The following is a 19079-nucleotide window of genomic DNA, read 5'->3' as shown; positions in this document are numbered from 1 at the left end:
AGAGCAGTCGATGAATCAGCAGCCAAAGGTTCGTACACGGGTAGCAGTATGAGTAGATTGTAGCACAGAGGGAACAGGAAGCAAGATATTGACAGGAGCACAATAATCTGGCAATCAGGAAGTGCAGAGGCTTGGCTTAAATAGGAAGTTCAAGGGAGGAGAATGGAGTTTAGAGTTCAGCAGAAAGTAGGTTTAACTGAGGATTACACAGGAGATCAGACAAGGAGCGATCCAAGGTTCTAAGGTGGCTCAACAGGTAGAACCACTGCCAGCTACAGCAGAGGCCCCGGGTTCAGATCCAGTTCCTGACAAGCTCACTCTATTGGACCTGTGACCCCCTGAGGGCGCTCAACCAGGAAATACAAGCGAGCCGCACGCTGTGTCTGACTGGCCGATGTTTACAATTTTAACAAGTCTCTATATGTTTTAAAAATAAACGTTTATAACTACTACACCATGAGGAGGTTCTCTTTTATGCTATTATAAAATCCTGATGGATGGAACATTGCTGAGAGAGACACTAGAGATGAGCACCCTCTGATCCTATTGCACTGCTTTACCTCCACAGCAGTGGGGTGAGTGCACACCCCATAGGGTTTTTTCCCCTCTTTTTCCTTTGGAATCTTACACAGCTGTGTGGGAAGAACTTTATTCACAAACATTATTTTTGTTTTTCTTCAAAATTCACTTTGAACTCATCACCATTTTGCACTTTTTATTAGAGATTTATGTGAGATGGTTTACCATCTGGGACTGGTTTAAAAAATTTGTTTATGGTAATATTTTAGCTGATAGACAGCCATTTGAAGTTTCTGAATATTATTATTGCACCTTTTGAAGTTATCACTATTAATGACACAGGAGTGATTCAATTGTTCACATTAAGGCCATATAGAGCCTAAACACATACTGTTATATGTTTATATATTTGATTTTTCATTGTATTATTTTAATATTTTATAGATATTGATTATATTGGATTTCAGCATCCTTCACTTAATATCACTTAATTTCACTTCTAGCGCTGCACATTTAGCACTTTATAAGCTCACTCTATTGCAGATTTTCTTAAATTGCCTTCCTTATCAAAATCCCAGCTCAAAGATTGAAATGCCCCATTCTCCCCCCAAGATGGTTAGACTTTATCATCAAACAATTGCTACAAGACATCCATATATTTGGAGTGCTGAGGGGATCTTCTGCTTTGGTATTGCCCTTACTGTCTCAATATACTCACCATATAAACTCAACTACTTCCCCTTTCTGATTAAGCTTCAAACAGATTTTACAGAACTGGCAAAGTAACTCTTTTCTGGTCTGCTAGGTTAGCCTCTTTCAGAAAGTTAATATTACCCCAATTATTGTATCTTTTTATAGGAGCCTTCCTATTTTACTTCCTATACATTTTTTTTTCAGACTGCATAAGCAACCCTCAAACAATTCCTATGGCAGGACAAGAGGCTTAGGTGTTCTCATGTTTTTTTTAATTAAACATGAATGGGTTAGTGGCACGGGTCTTACTGATTTGAAAGATTATTGTCTAGCTACTTCAACCAGGTCAATGGTGCCAATGGATTATTCCACTTCATCAAAAACCATGGTTTGATATCAAAAGCTCTGTTATTACCTTATGCACATCAGTGGCTACATTTATCTACTGGACATTATCCTGTTATGATAGAGCCTCCTTTCTAGATAGGAAATCATTATCTAGTTTAAAAACTTCAAGCTTATAAACACAGTTTATAAGCTTGAATGGAATTAACATTGGTTTGGAAAATATTATTGATTTTATTTGAAACACTCAGGGCAGTACATTTTTATTATATAATATTCAATCTAGCCAGTTGGATTATCTTTATGTCTTAGCTCCTCTCAAAACTCCTCGTTTAAAGCCTGCTGGTTACAGAGCTCAGTAACTTAAACAATAGAATAATAAGATATAATAAGATATACTGTATATACACCAATCAGTCTTAACATTATGACCAACCACTTAATATTGTGCAGTTCCCCTTTTGCTGCCAAAACCACCCTGACCACTCGAGGCATGGTCTCCACTAGACCTCTGAAGGTATGCTGTTGTATCTGGCACCAAGCCATCGGTAGCAGATCGTTTAAGTCCTGTAAATTTCAAGGTGGGGCCTCCATGGACTGGACTTGTTTTTTCAGCACATCCCACAGATGCTCGATTGGGTTGAGAACTGGAGAATTTGGAGACCATGTCAACACCTTGCACTTGTTTTTGTGTTTCTTAAATTGCTCCTTGACCATTTTTTTTCAGCATGGCAGGGCTCATTATTTTGCTGAAAAAGCTCACTGCCATCAGGGAATGCAGTTTTCATGAAGGGGGTACTTGGTCAGTGGCAATGTTTAAATAGGTGGTACATGTCAAAGTAACATCCACATGAATGGCAGGACCCAAAGCTTCCCAGAAGAACATTGCCCAAAACATCACACTGTCTCCACCAGCTTGTCTTCTTCCCATAGTACTTCCTGATGCCATCTCTTCCCCAGATAAGCAACAAACATGGGGTATTAAAAGTGAACAGACATTTACCTTGATTAATAAGCAAAGTGAACATGCACATTGCTAAATCAACAGCCTTTACTTCCTAAGTAACTCAACCACAATGTGTCTTTGACCGAGACTTGTATTTATGTCAACAGCACAGCCTAAAAGCAGATACTTCTATAATCTAAAAAGTATCACATTCAGAATATGGATCGGACTTCTCTCCTTGGCAATTTCTCTGGTGTCCAATAAGATTCCTCTTTTGAATAAAGGGATTCTCACAGTCAGAGCATCAGAAAAGCTTTTTCTCCTGTGTGGATCTTCTGGTGTTCAGTAAACTTTATTTTTTGTGCAAAGCTCTTGTCACATTCTGAGCATTTAAAAGGTTCCTCTCCTGTGCGGATCCTCTGGTGATCAGTAAGAATTTCATTTCATGAGAAGCACGTCTGAACATCTACATCTATATCTCTCCTGTGTGGATCCTCTGGTGCTGAGTAAGAGTTTCCTTTTGGGCGGAGCACTTGTCACCGGAGCTTATTTGGTGTCACCAGGGATGTACGAGGTCACCGGAGATTGTTTGGTGTCACCAGGGATGTGTGGGAACACTGGCGATGTGCGGGGTCACTGGAAATTGTTTGGCATCACTGGGGATGTGTAGGGTCACCGGAGATTGGTGTCACCAGGAATGTGCAGGGTCACTGAGGAAGTGCAGATTGTATAGTGTCACTTCAGATGTGCGGGGTCACCGGAGCTTACTTGGTGTCACCAGGGATGTGTGGGGTCACCGGAGATTGTATGGTGTCACTTCAGATGTGCGGGGTCACTGGAGCTTATTTGGTGTCACAAGGGATGTGTGGGGTCACCGGAGATTGTTCGGTGTCCTTGGGGATGTGAGGGGTCACCGGGGATGTGGAAGGTCACTGGAAATTGTTTGGTGTCACCGGGGATGTGCAGGGTCACCGAAAATTGTTTGGTATCAACGGGGATGTGCGGGGCCACCAGGGATAGTTTGGTGTCACCGCAGATGTGCGGGGTCACTGGAGCTTATTTAGGGTCACCGGAGATGTGCGAGGTCACTGGAAATTGTTTGGCGTCACCGGAGATGTGCGGGGTCACTGGGGATGTGTTGGGTCACCGGGGATGTGCAAGGTCACTGGAAATTGTTTGGTGTCACCAGGGATGTGCGGGATCACCAGAGATTTTTTTGGTGTCACGGGGACGTGCGGGGTCACCAGAGATTATTTGGTGTCACCAGAGATGTGTGCTGTCACCGGGGATGTGCCAGGGTCACCGATGATGTTGCTAAAGAAATCTGTTATATTTTGTTCTGAGCGATTACTGGAGACAACATAGAACAGATTTCTTCCTCCAACTGTAGTCACATCTCCCGGTCACTCTGCACTGCCCAGGGGGAGGTACCACTGTGCACGAGAGAAGCAAAGCATTGTGGGAAAAGGAGTGACCCCAAACTATCCCCGGTGACTCCGCACTTCTCCGGTGACACCAATCACCGGTGACCCTACACAACCCTGGTGACACCAAATAAGCTCCAGTGACCCAGCACATCTGCGGTGACACCAAACTATCCCTGGTGGCCCGCACATCCCCGTTGATACCAAACAATTTTCGGTGACCCTGCACATCCCCAGTGACACCAAACGTGTGTGTTTCTCTGTTTTTAATAGTCTCTTAGTTCTCCCCATATTTTTCTAAATATTGCGATCTAAGAAACTCATCTAGAATTTTCTTGAATTTATCAATGCTACCAGCGGTTACTACTGACTGTGGAAGGGAATTACACATTTTCACTGCTTTCACCTTAAAAAAAACCCTTACACAGTGTAAGATTAAACCTCTTCTCTTCTAACCTCTTGTATCTACATCTCATCAATAGAGTTCTCGGTGTAAAAAATGTTGTCCCAATACTACGGTCCCCGTTAATGATTTTGAAAATTGCAGTTAGGTCCCCTCTTAAGAGCCTCTTTTCTTTTTATGGAGAATAAGTTTAATCTCTGGTTAATCTCTTGAGGCAATCTATAAAAATCAGGCCTTCCCTTTATGTTGGGTATCGTTTTACTCGTTGTAACCTCATATTTTATATTTCATTAAAAAAATTGGTAATTTGTTGTGTTTTGGGGCATTTAATTACATTTGTCACTAAATTTTGGGGTTTAATAAGGAGTTGAGCTAATATTGCGCAACATAAAAGTTTTCAACTACCACCATTTTATTCTATAGGGTCTTGGCATTCAGAAAATATATAATGTTGGGGGGTTTTACGTAATTTCCAGGCCTAAAATGTGGAATATAACATGGGTGCAAAAAATGAAAAAAGGGCCTCAGTCATGAAGGGGTTAATTTCGTTGCCCTTCTCTGAACTCTCACGATTTCGAGTATGTCTTTCCTGAGGGTTGGTGACCAAAAATATAACCGCATACTCAAGATTTGGCCGAACTAGTGATTTATAAAGTGGTAAAATTATGTTTTTATCCCACGATAGGATCCCTCTTGTAATACAAGATAGTATCTTGCTTGCTTTGCTGGCTGCTGCTTGGCATTGCATGGTATTACTGAATCTATGAGAACTCCCAGGTCTTTCTCCATGTCCATCTTCCCCAGTGCAGCACCCGCTAGGTAGTAGTTTGCACACACGTACTTGGCTCCCATGTACATAACCTTGCACTTTTTAAACATGAGATTGCATCTGATATCTTGCCATCCGGGCCTCAATTTTATCCAGGTAATGTTGGAGTGAATTTATGTCTTGTTGAGAATGAACTGCCCTACACATCCACAAAAACCAAGATTGGACAATGCAATCCAATCTCCATATCGTTCATAAATAATAAAAAAAAGGATCAGTCCCAAGACTGATCCCTGGGGCACCCCACTTTTGCCCAATCAGAAAATTAACCTTTTTTTTCTTCTCTCTGTAACAGATCACCCAGCCAGTTTTCCACCGATGTACATACAATTTCATCCAAACCAACAGACCTTAGTTTGAGGATTAAACGTTTGTGGGGTACTGTATTAAATGCTTTAGCAAAGTCAAGATACACCACGTCTACTGGTATTCCTCTGTCTAAATGAATGCTATCTTACTCATGAAATGTCAGAAGATTGGTTTGGCAAGACCAGTCTTTTATGAATCCATGTTGGTTGCAACTTATTATTCCATTTTTATATGTACGTTCCATCATATATCTCTTATCATTCCATCCAATACTAATCCTTCTTGATGTTGGTGTTCATGAAATCTCTTCTGACTTGACATGCAAGAGGAAAATTCCATCGCCGTATGGTAATGTTGTGAAACACTTGTATATTTCCCAATTAAAATATAATACATTTAAAGTTGAAGTTCCACACAAGCCAGATATCTACTCACCTTTTCCGCCATTCAACAAGAACACATGGTTGAGTAAGACTTATTGTTTGTTTTCGTTCCACATTGATATTGTTGACTATTTTATACCTAACATGTCTAACCATTCATTCTGTCACATACAAACCTATTCAGAGCCTAGAACACACACCATTCCACAGATGTACCTTAAATTAAATAAAGCAGATATGTGGCGCATGCAAGCAGACAATCTTTATTTTTATCAGGTTTCGTCAAACAAAAATCTTTATTTTTTTCCTCTAAATTTAAAAATAGATTACAATAAATGATGAATCAATGACAATGTTTTATCAAATAAACTACAAGTTGTCAATAGAGAAAGCACAAGAGTAGATAGTCCCTTTCATACACCCTGTGTCCTGCAAAAACTTCAAACTGATCCACAAGGAAAAAAGGAAAGAGTCACTGCTCTCACTTTCAAACTCTTGTGTGTAAATTACTGTTTGAGCAGTTGAACTCTGTAAAAAGTAGGCATCACATATGAAAAAGAAATATGAGTTTCACCTCCTGGCTACAGTTAACATTTCAAACAAATGAAGGCAACATTTACAGTTCAAGATAAAATGAAAGAAAAATTATGAACAAAATAATTTTTTTGAGCCCTGACCATAAACAGTAGCTAAATATTTTATATACCTTTTATAAGCTCAAATGGAATGGTTAATGGTATGGAGAAAATGTATTGATTTGCAACAGTCTGGACAATTTTTTACAGGTAAATATACAGTATTATAAAAAATTGCATAATAATTTGTATATACACATATATACATATACACATACAGGGCTCAAAATTTCAAGTCCTGAGCTACTAGCCAGGCCTTAAGAGTTACTCGCCACCAGTTGCCCTACCTAACCCTTACCCTACCCAGGCATTAACTCCGCCCCTAAACACACCCTCTTAAATAATCTAACGATAATTCTTATCTTACGATAGTTGCCGCTTGTAAACGGCAAATTAGGGATTCCTGCTGCAGGAAAATAAATAATACACTCCCCCTTATTAACCCCCCCCACATAAAATATTACACTCCCCCTTATTAACCCACCCACACACAAATAATAATACACCCCCCTACACACATAAATAATAATACACCCCCCTCAGCCCCCTCACCTGGTCACATGTTTTCGAGGGAGGAGGCTGTGCGGAGGATCGATCCCTGGTGATCCTTTCCCTTCGGCCGGATCTCAGAACTGTCAGAGCTCCAGCCGAAAGAAGCTAGAGCTGACAGGAGCAGCGCTGTGGTCTGCATCCGAAACAGATGCTGACCGCGGAGCTGCTCCCGCACGTCAGGTACGCGGTCTGCGGTCGTGTGCCTGACATGTCAGCTGGTTGCGGGCCACATAGTACCGCCTCGTGGGCCAGAGCTGGCCCATGGACTGGTACTTAGAGACCCAAATTTCCACTCACCCTCACTTTATTTTTACTCGCCAAATGTGAGCAGGCGAGTGGAAATTTTAAACCCTGTATATACACACACACACACACACACACACACACACACACACACACACACTAGTAATACAAATCAAAGAGATTGCCAAAAAACAAAATAATGTGTATAGGGCTAAACAAAATGAGTACAATCTAAAATCACCTTAAAATCTCTAATATAGATTAGTCTAAAACATATGTTCAGTTCAGCTCAGTGGATGATGTAAAGATCTGATCAATTGTATTATTCAATTAAGTAAAAGCAGTCAATGCTTTTAAAAGTGAATGCTTTTTTATTTAATCTCCCTTGTACATAATTGGGTATTCAAAGTGAACAGAAGTTCACCTTGTTTACTCAGCTAAGTGAACACAGCAACAGCTAAGTCAACAGCCTCTACTTCCTAAAAAATACAAACCCAGTGTCTCTAGATGAGACTTATGTTTTGGTCTTCAGAACAGCCTACTAACAAAAGCAGATGTTTCTATAATCTGAAGTGTATCACATTCAGAATACGGATAGGACTTCTCTGGTGTCCAATAAGATTTCTTATTAGACTGAAATGATTCACACATTCACAACATCAAAAATGCTATTTCTCTTGTGTGGATCTTCTGGTGTTGAATAAGAGTCATTTTTTGTATGAAGCTCTTGTCACATTCTGAGCATTTAAAAGGTCTCTCCCCGTGTGGATTCTCTGGTGATGAATAAGAATTTGCTTTTGTGAGAAGCCCTCGTCACATTCTGAACATCTATATGGTTTCTCTCCAGTGTGAATCATCTGGTGTCTAGTAAGACTTTTCTTTTGGGTGAAGCACTTGTAGCATTCTGGACATTGAAATAGCTTCTCTCCAGTATGAGTCCTCTGGTGTTTAGTAAGATCTCCCTTAGTTGTGAAGCACTTGTCACATTCTGAACATTTAATATGTTTCTCTCCAGTATGAGTCCTCTTGTGAACAGTAAGACTTTTCTTTTGTCTGAAGCACTTGTCACATTTTGCACACCAAAATGGTTTCTCTCCAGTGTGTATCATCTGATGTTCAGTAAGCTCTCGCTTAGCTGTGAAGCTCTTGTCACATTCTGAACATTTGAATGGCTTCTCTCCAGTATGAGTCATCTGGTGAACAGTAAGATTTGCCTTTGTTGTGAAGCACTTTTCACATTCTGAACATTGAAATGGCTTCTCTCCAGTGTGAGTCCTCTTATGTTGAGTAAAATTTCCCTTAGTTGTGAAGGACTTTTCACATTCTGAACATTTAAATTGTTTCTCTCCAGTATGAGTCTTCTGGTGATCAGTAAGACCATCCTTCCGTGAGAAGCACTTGTCACATTCAAAACATTGAAATGGCTTCTCTCCTGTGTGTATCAACTGGTGTTTAGTAAGAGTTACATGTTGTGTGAAGCACTTGTCACATTCTGAGCACTCAAATAACTTCACACCAGTGTGAATCCTCTGGTGTTTTGTAAGACTTCCTTTAGTTGTGAAGCTCTTGTCACATTCTGAACATTTAAATTGTTTCTCTCCAGTATGAGTCCTCTGGTGATCAGTAAGACTCCCTTTTGCTGTGAAGCACTGGTCACATTCTGGACATTGAAATGGCTTCTCTCCAGTGTGTACCCTCTGGTGTTTTGTAAGATCTCCCTTAGTTGTGAAGCACTTGTCACATTCTGAACATTTAAATAGTTTCTCTCCCGTGTGAGTCCTCTTGTGGTCAGTAAGACTCCCCTTTGCTGTGAAGCACTGGTCACATTTTGAACATTGAAAAAGCCTTTCTGCTGTGTGTAGCCTCTGGTGTTTTGTAAGATTTCCCTTAGTTGTGAAGCACTTTTCACATTCTGAACATTTAAATTGTTTCTCTCCCGTATGAGTTATCTCATGATCAGTAAGACTCCCCTTTGATGTGAAGCACTTGCCACATTCTGGACATTGAAATGGCTTCTCCCCAGTGTGAATCCTCTGGTGTTTAGCAAGATTTCCATTAGATGCAAAGCACTTTTTACATTTTGAACATTTAAACTGGTTGCTTCCAGTATGAGTCCTCTGGTGAACAGTAAGATTTCCCTTTTGTGTGAAGCAGTTGTCACTTTCTCCTGTGTGACTCATCTGGTGTTGAGTAAGATTTGTCTTATCAAATGGTTTTTCTTCATTATGAATCTTCTTGTGATCTGTAAGAAGTGTCTTTGAAATGAAGCTTCTCTCACACTCCGAGCATTCATGTAGCTTATCTTCTCTGGGATCCATCATGTTCTAACAAATAACAACTGAGCAGTGGCGTATTTTCAGACTGCTTAAATGCAAAATGTAGAAAAAGTGGATTTCTGAAAAAAATAGAAATAAAATATGAAATCATAAAATATGAATACAGCAAATAAAGAGAATTTAGCCAATCTAAGGAAACATTTCACATGCTGCCTGCATTGGGGTTTATATGCAGCGTCTTCTTATACAGGTGTCTTATGGCTAGAATTTCCAGACAAACCTCATGGTGTCTTCAATTTATTTAAAGAAGTACATGTACTAAATAAGCTCCACTGTACAGGTTTTAATTTTTCTAGTTTCTTGTGGAAAACACTATATTTCAACGATGTATTTTAACTGGGCTCTGAGTCTCTGCTGCTGGGGACTGGTGTAGCAATGATGTTTGCTGTTTCCTTAGTCGTTCCATGAATACAGACATATTAATTAAATCCTCTACCTAACTCTGATTGTAATGATTCAAAGAAATGTAATTTGGATCATGTTTTGCACTTTGAAAAAAATAAAAAAAGATATGTTTGAGGCCAATTATTGGCCGGATTTGTGGGAGGAGCCCTGCACATTTAAACCCCTTTGGTTCCCCCACTCACCCGTCGGGACGATCAAGTCATCCCACCCTCCCGTACCCCTTCCATCAGTATTACTCTGAGTATGCCCCCTTATTGCATACTGACCATAGTGACCGTGGCACACCTCAGGTCAAGGTTAGGTAGGGGCATAATCTGCATGTTACAGGTACGAATCAGTGGGGCTCAGACTACAAATATATATATACACAGAATGAAAATGGAGAAGAATGAGATAGAGAGGGGAGAGAGTGGGGGAGACAGAAATCACTATTATCGAAGTCTTAAGGGTTGTGCTATTACAGGTCTAAGGTCTGAGGGTTCTGTGCTAGGCCCCATTCTGTTTAACCTGTTTATTAATGATACTGGGGAAAGTGATAATAGCCATGTTTCTGTGCTTGCTGATGATACTAAAATTGGAAGGGTAATAGACTCGGGCTTAGACATTATAACATCACAGGAGGACCTGGATAAAATAGGGGAGTGGGCAACTATATGGCAGATGTTGAATGTTGAAAAATGTCAAGTAATGCACTTTGGGATTAAAAATAGGCAAGAGGAATGCATACCAATATAGAATGTTATATTTTTGAACTAAGTAGATGTTAGTAATAATGTATTAAGACTGCTCCAACCTGACTTAGTTAGGTTGCTCATTATAGTCTCATCGCCTATGATGATCTACAAGACCGAGTATAAGATTGTTTGTTACTTATGTTACCTGCCTGTATACTTGGTAATATGTATAATGCATGGTCCCGTAGTTGTATATATGGACTTACGTGTGTGAAAAAACCTAATAAAAACTTTGAAATAGAAAAATAGGCAAGAGGAATACATATTAATGGGTACTCCATTAGTGAAGTCATAAATGGAAAACGATTTGGGGGTCATAGTAGACCACATTTTGAATAATAGCTTGCACTGCCAGGCTGTGGCAAACAAAGCGAGCAGAATACTGTCTTGTATTAAAAAGGGAATGTATTGTAGAGATAAAACAATTATTTTGCCACTTTATAGATCACTGGCTCAGCCTCATCCTGAATATGCGTTTCAGTTTTGGTCACCAATCCACAGAAAGCATGCCCTTGAGCTGGAGAGAGTCCAGTGGAGGGCAGCTAAACCAATTAAGGGGCAGAAGGATCAAAACTATGGAGACAAGGTTACTAACAGGGTTATTCACAAAAGGATGAAGAGTTTGGAGAATGCCGGGGAAGTGAACAATCTAGGACAACATCGCTGAACTGGAAAGTGAGCTGATTTGGAGGATTTTTCCAGTTCAGCTATGTTGTCCTAGATTGTTCACTTCCCCGGCCTTCTCCAAACTCTTCACCCTTTGTTAATTTCAACTTGTTCACACTGGATGTGAGGCGATTAAGAGGCGACATGTTTTTTGATGTACAAAATGTTTGGTAGTGATGGCAACATCAACAATAAACTTTTTACTGTAAACTCCATGACAAAGACTAGAAGACACCACCTAAAATTGATGGAGAAAAGATTTAACCACAAAGGGCATAGGGGGTTCTTTTCAGTCAGAGCGGTTTCATTTTGGAATTTTCTGCCACAAGCAGTGGTATCAGCAGAGACCATAACATACAGGGTACAGGTACTCTTAAAAACTAGATCACACAGGGACTCGTGTACACACACATGCACAATCACACACAGACACACAACGGTTGAACTTGATGAGCCTTTATTCAACCTCAAATACTATGTAAGTAAATCACAACTGTAGCCTTTATTTTTATTCCAGACAAAGCACACTTTTTTTTTATAAAATGACCCCCTTTCCGGTTTTACTGCTGTTAGCAAAAGTTATTTGCTCTTACTTTCATTTCTGGTGACAACCGTTGCATCAGAAAGGAAGTGAGGAAAAATATGCAACAGGGACACAGACACCAATACAAAGCTCACAGGTATTCTAGAATTGCATTGCCTTATTAAAAAAAACACAATACTTCTCTCTGTTGCTTTTGGAAAGTTTCTACACTTCTGTACTGGTAAAAAGGTTATCACAAGGGGATAAGGGGAAGGGTGAGTGAATGGAAATCCCATCAGGAGCTGTAATATTTCCTCACTCTTTTTCCTCACAAAACTAAAAAAAATGGCTTTACATGCACTTTGTTTGTTCCTACTCTTTATATGTAGTTAAGTTAAGAGTCATGTGACAGGAATCTACAATCCCTTCCATAAGTGCTCATGGACTGGATTTTATGGAATACAGATTATCGTCAAACGGAGTAAACATTATGAGAGATGCAATGTTTCCAGGTTATTGATTTGCAGATTTATGAATTATCTGTTGCCTGGATTTAATAGCTAAACCGTCTAAGAAGATCACCGAGATATACTCTGCCTGCATCCAACATGTCTCTCATTTCAATGTTCAAATTATAAAACATGTAAATTGTAAAATCCACAAATCATATAGAGTGCACCTACCTGGTATAATATAGAATGTTGTCCCATAGAAGCTTCTTGTTCTCTTGACCAGCAGTTTGTGTGATTGTCTGAGCCCGGCCTCACCTTATATTCATATTTCACCACCATTCACCTACATGTGCTAGATCTCTATTGGATGAAAAAGGTGAGATCTACTTCACAAAAGGAATGTTTACATTGTAATTAGGCAGTTTCAGCTGTTCTTTATTTCAGCTCTCCTCCCTAATAGCAGCCCGGACAAGTTCATTAACATTCTAATACAAGGAGGGAGGGACAATAGGAGGGAACCTTCATTGAAAATGACTGGGAGTTGTCTCTCATCATTAAAATGAACAGGTGATACTATCATTGTATCATCAATTGCAAAAGGTTCGGAGGAGTCTTTGGTAAAGTATCTACTGTATAACTAAAACTTTTTTTTTTAAATGTGGGTGAAGTAAAAAAAGATTACAACCCTTGTGAATTCACCCTTTGTTGTCTGTGTACCATTGGGAGAATAGGTCACCAGCACTCCAAGTATTTAAAATGAATAAGTCCTTTTTATTGGACGATGGTGTCACAAAGATCAAAAAGAGCCGACGTTTTGGGGCCGCACAGGGTCCCTTCCTCAAGGCAAGAGATGTGACAGTCGGTCACATCTCTTGCCTTGAGGAAGGGACCCTGCGCGGCCCCGAAACGTCGGCTCTTTTTGATCTTTGTGACACTATCGACCAATAAAAAGGACTTATTCATTTTAAATACTTCGAGTGCTGGTGACCTATTCTTCCAATTGTGTATTTTGCACGGTGCCATCCGTGGAGTTACTACAAGCACCATCTTTGTTTATTGGCCGGGACTGCTGAAAGGTGTGCGGAGAGTATCCTCACCATGTGTACCATTGGGGAGATTTCCCTTCATTTCCTTTCCTTAAAACACACCATAAAAAGAGGACAATTATCTCCAGAGTAAGTGAACTCACTTTGTACCTAATTATCAGACACAAGCATCCCCATTGAATCATTTCCTCTCACCTCTATTCCTGTTCTGAAGACAGATGTCACATTTTGGATTTTTCTCCTCCTACAGTCTCAGTGACAATGGTGGGGAAATATATTTATTTTACTTATTTACATTCTGTATCCAAAAACAGTCCCAACATATTGTAAACCTTTTCACACCGAAATATTGAAAATATTACCATCATGGCAACATTAGTAATCACAGCCTTTTCTCATTTTATTAGATGTAACAACTGCAACATGCCCCATATATGCATTCAAGTATGCCCTAAACGCAAAAACGCCACACAAGAGCAACTGTATGTTCAAGTGAAGCTATCACATTACAATAAGCATATCAAATGTAAAAGTCTGTAAAATATAAGGTCTGCATAAATATTTGGGGCCCCACCTCCTATAAGAATTACTTGTAAAAAAAATTTGATTCTATACTTGCCATACCCCGTCTTCTGCTTGACGTACCTATGCAAGGGTGATATCACCCTCCTTACTTCTAGATCCTGCGGAATAGAGAGCAGCCAAAATCTCTGTAGAAAATGTTCTGGCAATGGACATGAGTGTCTCCTCACAAGATTTGGCCTGCTCTGCATTGCATAGGGATCTTTTCAGAAGGCTGTAGATATAATATCCAAATAGGGGGTAAGGTGAATGAAACATCTAACTTTTTCCTTTACACTTACCTTTTGCACATAATTTTATCTGGTGATTTATAATAGGGAGGGGGGCTGGGCCCTATAGGAATGACTATTATGTTATATGTAACAACTGAAACATGCCCCATATATTTATCTAAGAATGTCTTAAACACAAAAACTACATATGAAAGCAACTGTATGCTCAAGTAAAGTGATCACATTACCATGAACATATAGAATGTAAAAGATGTATAAAATATAAGCTCTGTTGAAATGTTTGGGGCCCCTCCTCCTATAAGAATCACTTGTAAAAAAAAAGTTTGATTTTATACTTAGCGTACCCCCATCTTCAGCTTCAGGTGCCTAGGAGAGGGTGATATCACCCTCCTTCCAACTATATCCAGAGGAATGCAGAGCAGCTAAAATCTCTAGAAAATGCTCTGGCAATGGACATGAGTGTCTTCTCACAATATTTGGCCTGCTCTGCATTCCCCGGGAATCCTCCCAGAAGGATGGTGACATCACATTCAACAGAGAGTAAGGTGAATGTAACATCTAACTTTTTCTTTACAAGTACCTTTTGCACATAATTTTATCCGGTGATGTATAGAGGGGAGGAGAGCTGGGCCCTATAGGAATACCATGCATTGTATTGTTGGGTCTTCTTTAAGCCTATACCTCGTCTATGTCTTTTTTATTACTGATGAGTGCAACATAGTAAAAAGGTACAATGGAATGTTAGAGATGATTTGCATACAAAGGTAAATGTTAACTAAGCTTAAAAGGAGAACTATGGGGTTAGGACTTTTCCCCATAGTTCTCCGAAGGGTAACGGAAGGACACAAACTAGCGTCCTCCCGTCACACTAGGCTCAGTATACCGCGAGCTGCTGCTCGCGGTATACTGAGATGCCGCAGCTGAAGCGGATCCCGACAATTATGTCTGGATCCGCCCCGCTGCCTGAGTGACAGCTGGCTCAGCCTATCTAGAGGCAGGGCCAGCTGTACCCAGCCCCTCACTGGTCCATTCCGCCAGTCAGCGCTGGAGGAGCGGAGCGGGGAGGGGGGAATCCGGTCCCTCCCCTGTCACGGCTCTCTGCTGTGACAGGATCGAGAGGTGAACGAACGCCGCTATGTGTTCGCTAACTTTCCGATCTACTGAGGCGACCTGTGACAGTTTCATGGTCACTGGTCGGCTAGAACTATGAGGATGAGTGAAAATCCCTCATCTCATAGTTCTCCTTTAATGTTTTACTATTTGTATAACGTGTCTCTATTATTAGTTTAGATTATTAGATTATTGGTAATCAGAACAAATAATCAGCAACCTTGGTGAAAGACTATTGTATAGAAAATCGCCTAAGAGTAAGACTTAAAGGATAATGTTTTCTTAAAGCAACAAGTCAGATTGTACAAGAAGACATCACCTTCCATTTTTTTTAGGACTGATTACATTTTTGTGCACTTAGTTAAGTGAACAAATGCCAAAATAGTTATACACATAAGTTAACTCATTAAATAAGAAGCACTATCTTCTACTGGCTCATTGGCTGGTGTCCGCAAGAGTCGAAGTCTATAATATGATGATAACAGACTGAATTTATCTGAGGATGCATAGAGAGGGGCCTCCAAAGAATAGCACTATTCCAAAAGGAATGCCTAAAGCAAACAGACACAGAGCTTGTCCACAATAGAAAGAGATACAGAATTTGGGCATTATGTGTCATTTATATTACCCAGTCCATATAAGTTGCTTCCCCTCATCTGTGTTGCAAAAAAAAAAAGCCTTCAAATATATTTATTTATTATTAGAATTAGACTTTGTTTTTTTGAAACATAAAGCACCCCTGATCAAATTAACGACAATAGCAAAACAATATTCATTATGGTTTCTTCATTCTTATCTGGCATATTTCAAATCTCTGGTTGCTATAAAAAAAGAAGCTCTTTCTGTGGTGAAACCCCCCAGTGTCTCTCTGTTCTCTCACCTTCAGCCAAATATTTTTTTTATCCTGTGATATTTCCCACACTCTCAATAGTTGATTGATAAAATACCTAATAGGAAGTTTTGCGGCTAGACTATAATCAACAAGCATGGTAATATCATGAGATTCTTCATCATGCACAAACAGCAAGTACAATCATTCAAGAAAACTGTATTACCTGCTGGTATGTTGTCTTTTGTATATGTATGTGTTTGAATAGAAAAACAATAAAAAGAAATTGAAAAGGAAACAATATTACCTGCTGATATTGGAAAACAATCACTTTATTTGATCATTTGTGGTGAGTGTGTTTTTTTTTATTTGTTTTCAATAATGGTTCAAACACCCTGGCTGAGTTTGCCTAGAAGAAGGATTTATCTCAACCTACAGTTACCAGTCAGTCATTTCTGCTTCCCCCTAAAGAGACCCTTGCCAATTATGATCTTTCCTCTATACAAAAGTTAGCCTGATGACAAGTTACATATTTGTAGAAAAATGTTTTGTAGGATTGTTTGGTGCCGGGATCATGTATATATGGACACAATCTAATGTTTGTAAGAAGATTTACACTCCAATGGTGGGTTTAAAAGCTTACTGTAAGTAAACCAGTAAAATTCTACTCTTAATTAACAAAATAGTGACATGAAAATTATTCTCTACACTAATCAGAAACACATTTCTCAAAAATATAATTAAAAGAAATATGAGAGTCTAGTAAGGTTCTATGAAAGTGAAAGGCTTTAGAGTCCTGGGCTTCTGGAATGGACCAAGGGCCAGCGTCCTCCCTACCGAATATGGACCTGGATCTAGAAATAAGTTCTGTTTTTGGCAGATAGGTACAAGGGGGATGTTTGGACTACTTCTTAACCTTGTTACGGGGTGCCACATTTCCCCATTTACTTGAGATTTTGGACATGTGGACTATGGAGCTTGTTATAGGAGGCCATTTCAGGAGCCGGTATCTTCGTTTCACAAACCCTATCACGCAGTTCTGAAGTGTGACAATATGGAATGCAGCAGCACACAAGGAGTTAACTCTGAACCTGGACTTCTATTTACATTGTCATCGTCTCTTTGTCCATTTGTATGATTGTGATAATACTGAGATTAACATTACAATAGGTGCAGCTGAGTGAATTAACATACTACAGACACTCAGGAAACAGTTAATCTCGTTATAACTGTTATTGATTGAGTTTATTCTCACCCCATCCAATGTATATACTTTGGCTATTCAAAGTGTCAAGGCTTAAAGGGAAAAAGATTGATATCGGCTCCAGACTTCCAGGCACTGGGGAGGGATGATGATTGCTTTTAGTGTTTAATGTTTTGATTGTATACTTTTTTTACCCATCCAAAACTGTTTAAATACTGTGTTGGGTCTCAATAAAGCTATTTCTGCTCTACATTAAACCACGACTTGACTGGTTCCTGGGTAGAACTGCACAACCCCACATCAAGCAGGGCTGATGGCTGGGTGTAAACGTTATGATGACTGTGTTTGGAACCCGATGGAAGACTTTGGATTGGGTTGATAGTGAGAGGAAGCTGTGAACTTAGTGCAAATACCCAGCCGGGGTACTGAGATCCATTGTTCTGGGAAGGTTTTACACAAGATTTAGGAGGGTGTCTGTAGACATTTGAGCCTATTGTGCCAAAAAGCATTTATGAGGTGAGATACTGATGTTGGACAAGTCATAGCAATTCATCCTAAATGTGTTCAGTGGTGTTTAGGTCAAGGATCTGTGTAGGCACAAGATCCTTGTCAACATATGTATTTATGGAGATTGAAGAGGGGCACAGTCATGGGGAACATAAAACAATTGCCACAAGGTTAGAGGCACTCAATTATCTAAAACATCTTAGTATACTTTAGAATTAATAGTACCCTTTACTGAAAACACCTGAACTCAAAAACTTGGTGGGATGGCCACAGACCCATGGGCATATTGTAGGTATAATGGTTGGGTGTCCACAAATCATTCCCATTGCAGACATTGGAATACTATCATCTAATTTTAAACTTCCCTCAGTGGTCTATTGGAGCATGCTCTCTAAAGTAAATTCTGCAAAAGTATGAGAAATTAAATAGGTGACAATGTACTTTTTGAATGAATGAGACAGTTGTCCCAAAGTATTTTATGGGATGTGTGTCCATTTAAGTAGTGATTTTCTACATATTCACTTTGCAGTTACATGACTTAAGTCAGGGGTAGGCAACCTTTTGACACTTCAGATGTTGCAGACTACATTTCTTATAATGCTCTTACAGCCATAATGCTGGCAAAGCATTAGCAGAGATGTAGTTCACAACATCTTGTTGGATGAAGGTTGTCTACCATATAAACAGCTATGTTTCCATGTTTACCCCTTACCTCTCTGATGCAACTTTAACCCCCTGACATGAATCTTTCTGGTGCAATGTTAGTTATTGGTTTCCTATATTTCCCCTAAAACACCCACAAATTGTCTCTTTCCAGCACAACAGTTTATTTTAATTTACAGTTAATTACTGAGTGCAGACTGAGGACACCGGGACAAACATATTTGTAATATCTCAGTAGGCAAAAGTACACATATTTAATAAAACATCGTATGCAATATCCACCAAACTGGCACCAACAGGGAACAAATGAATCTAGTTGTATGTAAGATTTAATACGTGGTATAAAGTCAGTGTGGTTTAATAACATATAATGTGCAGTATCTCCTAAACCAAAGTGGAACAAACGTTCTTCTTTTTGCAGCACAAATGAATGGTGCCAACCTTACACAGCTCCTCCATGAAAACCTTTTGGTTAGAGAGTTCAGCAGCTGAAGCTAAAGTTTCAAAA

General features: G+C 39.6%; 1 pseudogene; it reads right to left on the bottom strand.

Moving 5' to 3' along the window:
• Window positions 1-2692: 2692 nt before the first annotated feature.
• LOC108801274 lies at window positions 2693-9602 on the bottom strand (annotated as a pseudogene).
• Window positions 9603-19079: the final 9477 nt, after the last annotated feature.

Source organism: Nanorana parkeri, unplaced genomic scaffold, assembly GCF_000935625.1.
Source record: "Nanorana parkeri isolate BGI_ZX_2015 unplaced genomic scaffold, ASM93562v1 scaffold2276, whole genome shotgun sequence".
NCBI classification, from domain to species: Eukaryota; Metazoa; Chordata; class Amphibia; order Anura; family Dicroglossidae; genus Nanorana; species Nanorana parkeri.
This window is presented reverse-complemented; position numbering and strand designations above follow the sequence as displayed.